Here is a 4,551-nt window from a genome sequence, read left to right as displayed (position 1 = left end):
CGGCTGACACAAAGAAACACCCCCCCAAACTGTATTCTGAAGAACTTTCCAAAGAATCACATGATGGTGGGCGAGTGGGTGAGTATATATTGGGAAGGGACCCCAAGGGTCATCCACTCCAACCTGCTACAAGGCAGGGATTTGTGCATAGCTGAGGGATCCACACTTCTCCTGCAGCTGCAAGTTAAGGTATGCCATGAAGCACACCTAGCCATCCCCTTTTGCTGACTGAGAGCAGAGAAAAGGCTGCTTACAGCCTCTCCAAGAGCATTTAGACAGTCAGGAGCAGGCCTGGAGTTCTCGGAGTGATTGCACATATGCTAAAAACATTTATACCTACGGGCAAAGGAAAAACCATGAGCCTACTCTGAAGGCTCAGAAATGTAGAAAGTGCTTTCCTTTAGAGCACTTCTATTGACATTGCAAACTGTAAACATTAACTATTCCAACATTATTGATCTGATTTACTCAAATGGCTTCTAGTGCTGCCCACTACAGCAGGGGTTGATCCCCATTTCTTCTTGTGGTGTTCAATTCAGAGTATCTGCTCAAAAAATCAAACGGAAAGCAATGGAGGGTTGCCATTAAGGCTGGGGCAAGAGGGCAAACAGGGTCTTCTGTACCCAAAATGGGTTTGGGATGCTCCATTAGACAAACCAGCCAGCTCACTGCCTCTCTAATTCACTGGGCTCCCTTGCAAATTAATTACCTTTTTTTAATTTATGCCTCTTCCTAAACATTTGTCTTAAAATTTAATATGCTAATGTACCACTTTTGGATGCTAATTAATCACCGGTTGGATTATGTGGATAAATCAATAGGTGAAAGAATTGGTGTCTTGAGTAATTACCTGGTTCAAGCAATGGTTCATACGAAGAAATCAGGTTTTCCACACATTCCTATGTCACCTTTAGATAGCCTAACAAGAAAAAGAATAGGAGACAAACATCACCAACATGGGGGAAGCCAGGAGGTGCTGGCCTACCCCAATCAAATAAAAAAAATTATTTTACTGTATTTATACTGTACTGTACTGTACACTTGGGTGGGTATGGTATATCAGGAGTGGGATTGTTGAAAAATGTTCTTAAATGTTATATATTAATATGTGTTTCTATTTTTTACCTTTTACCTTCATGACTTTTCCTCCATCTCCTCTTCTCCCTTCATAACGCAAAGTTTCCTCCTCCTCCTTTTCAGAACAGGAATTCAGCAAAGCAGACCTAAGAGATATCAATAATGTCACTTATTTTCACAAGAAGGGAAAGAGGGGTCCACGTCAAAGCAAACATATAATATGTCCAGCACAGATTGCAGTGGAAGAAAGAATCAAGTGGGAAAGGAGCCAGCAGACGACGAACGGGAAGAAATGTGCTTTTCACCTTTATTTTTTCTTGTTTATTCTTCTTTCTTCTTTCTGAAGCACTTTCCCAAAAATCATATAATGGTGCATTTAGCTGGAAGGGACCCCAAGGGTCATCCAGTCCCACCCGCTGCAAGGCAGGAATATGCGAAGGAACCACAAGGGTTCATTTAATAATAATAAAAATAGTAATAAGTGAAAGAATTAGGATCTTGAGGAATTAGCTGGTTACAAAAGCACCGCTTCAAGCAGTGCTTCATCTGAACAATACACTGTTCATGCACAGTTTTCAATACACTAAAGGCAGCCTGGGGGGGGGGGGGAAACAATGGAGATCTGAACTCACAGCCAGTTCCTCTGGAGTTGATGCAGCCAAGGGGAGCTTCCCTGCCCCAATTCCAATAAATATAAATACTATAATGCTAAGGCTTAGGGGGGAAGAGGCCGTGTCACACTTGGGATGGTGTAATTTTTTTTATTATTATTATATTATTATTATTAAACATTTAATGCTAATAATAATGAATTACTCTTTCCCAGCCACAAACAGAAAATTTTAAAAAACAATAACACATCATATACCACAAACTTTCCTGACCTTTTTGTAATAAAAACAATTATTTAAAAATTAATGATAATAATAATAATAATAATAATAATAATAATAATAATAATGTATTACTCTTTCCCAGCCACCAACAGAAAATTTAAAAAGCGATAAAACATAATATACTACAAATCTCCCTAACACTTTTATAATAAGAACCATTATAATAATGCTAACAAATTTTTTTCTTATTTTTACAAATTTCCCCCCCTTCTTCCCCGTCCCGTTGCCCTGGTCCAAAATGGCCGCCCTAGGAACCCCCTCGCTCAGCACAAGCGTCCAGCATTCGCAGCAGCAGTAAACTCGGGGCCAGCCCTTTCCCGCTTTTTCTCCTCCCAGGTGTTTCTCGGCCGGTTCTCCTCTGGACGCCAAGGAAGTTTTGGCACGTTTTTATTACAATAAAGGATTAAATAAAAATACTATACTTTTAAGGCTTAGGGGGGAAGAGGCCATGTCCCACTAGGGTGGGTGTAATAATAATAATAGTAATAATAATTTTACATTTAATGATAATGATAATAATATATTACTATTTCCCAGCCACCAACAGAATTTTTTAGAAAATGATAAAACGTAATCTACTACAAATTTCCCCAACCCTTTTATAGTAAGAACAATTATAATAATTACGCTAACAATTTAAAAATTAATGACAATCAAAATTTATTATTACCCTTCCCCAGCCTCTGTTCTGCTCCCAACAGAATATTAAAAACGCAACACAACATAATAATTACAAACTTCCCTGAACCTTTTATAATAATAACCAAAGTAATAATTTACAAATCAATAATGATAATCCTTTATTATTGCTGGCTCCCAACCGAAGACAGTAGTAAAAAGGCTTCCTTGGCATCAAGGGCGCGGGAGAGAGACGCAGAGGAGAAGAGGCGCCACCCACAACCAGGCCTAGGATTGGACAAAAGGCCAGCCTATCGCTGTCGAGATTCTTATTGCTCCTGTGGCTGCTGGACGCGTGCGCTGAGAGGGGGGAAGACGGGAAAGAGGAAAACGGGCCGGAGGGGGGAAGAAAGGGCAGAAGACGCGCCACCGCCACCACAATGTGGGTTGAGGGCGGTGGGACCTAGCCTGCCAATGGGTGGCGCTAGTCTCCCTCGTTAGGTGGGCGCCTCGTTGGGGGTCCCTGCGAAGAAGAAAGGCCTGAGGGCCCCCCCCAAAATCCCCTCCGGGAGGAGTCCCAACAGTGCCTGAGGGGCCTTCCTCTGCTTTCTCATCATCATCATCATTATTATTGATTCTCCTCATTATTCGCTTCTCCTCCTCCTCCTCCTCCTCCTCCTCCTCCTCCTCCTCCTCGCAGCATTTCCCTGTGCGCTGCTTCCAAGCTCCCTCAGGAGCAGCCCAGGTAGACTGCCTCTGGCCCAGGAGGCTCCTCCAGAGCAGAAGAGGCGCCTGGGAGGCAGCTGCCCAAGGCGCCATGGTCCCCGAGGTGCCCCTTCCGACTCCTCGGAGAGTCGCGCTCAAAGCCGACCGGGGAGGGGCGGGGCTTCTTGCTGAGAGAGGCGGAGCAACGTCGCACGCATGCACGCTCGGATGCCGGCCCGATCGCTCGCGCGTCGCCCGTTTCCCGGCGTGCCTTGAACTTTAAGGACTGACACACAAACACCCCCAAACTTTATTAAGACATTACTAGATACTAGGGTTTCCATTTTTGGAGAGACCGTGGGAAAGTGCAATCTCCCTGACCATCAAAGAATAGAGACTGTTCTCTGGGAGGTTGCCAGGGTTACAGGTGTGAGGATACGAAAAGAGACACTTCAACCAGCTGATTGAGCTGAAATCCACCTGGGGAAAAGCAGGCAGCACCTCTAGAAGTGCTGCTTGCATCCTCCCTGGGAGCATTTCAGCAGTCAGGGGGAGGCCCTGACCCTGACCCTGACCCCGAAGCCTAACCCCAACCCTAACAATGACCCAAACCCCAACCACTAGACTTACAACAGCAGACTTACAACTTGACCTTTGTCAAAGGTAAAAGGACCCCTGACCATTAGGTCCAGTTGTGGCCAACTCTGGGGTTGCGGTGCACATCTCACTTTATTAGCCGGCGCACATCTTCCGGGTCATGGGGCCAGCATAACTAAGCCGCTTCTGGCAAACCACAGCCGAGCACGGAAACACCATTTACCTTCCTGCCTGAGCGGTACCTATTTATCTCCTTGCACTTTAACGTGCTTACGAACTGCTAGGTTGGCAGGAGCAGGGACCAAGCAACAGGAGCTCACCCCATCGCACGGATTTGAACTGCCAACCTTGTGATCGACAAGTCCTAGGCTCTGTGGTTTAACCCACAGCGCCACCCACGTCCCTTCTTTCTGACCTTTGACCCCTAGTAAAAAACTAGACTTTCCGTGGCCTTTACTCCAACCCCAAATTGTCCAGGTTGTTGTGCACTTGTCTGGAAGTACCATTTTCATTAGGGAAAAAATCTCCTGAAGAGATTTTTCTGCACCTGCGGCCTCAGAGCATAGGCAGGTGTGCATTGCAGGGCAGTCCCAAAACAAAACTGACTTCCTGACCCCAGGATTAGGGGAATTTGGAAACTTAGGGTGGAAATACTATA

Source organism: Podarcis bocagei (genome assembly GCF_964188305.1).
Source record: "Podarcis bocagei genome assembly, chromosome: 8".
NCBI lineage: Eukaryota > Metazoa > Chordata > Lepidosauria > Squamata > Lacertidae > Podarcis > Podarcis bocagei.
This window is presented reverse-complemented; position numbering follows the sequence as displayed.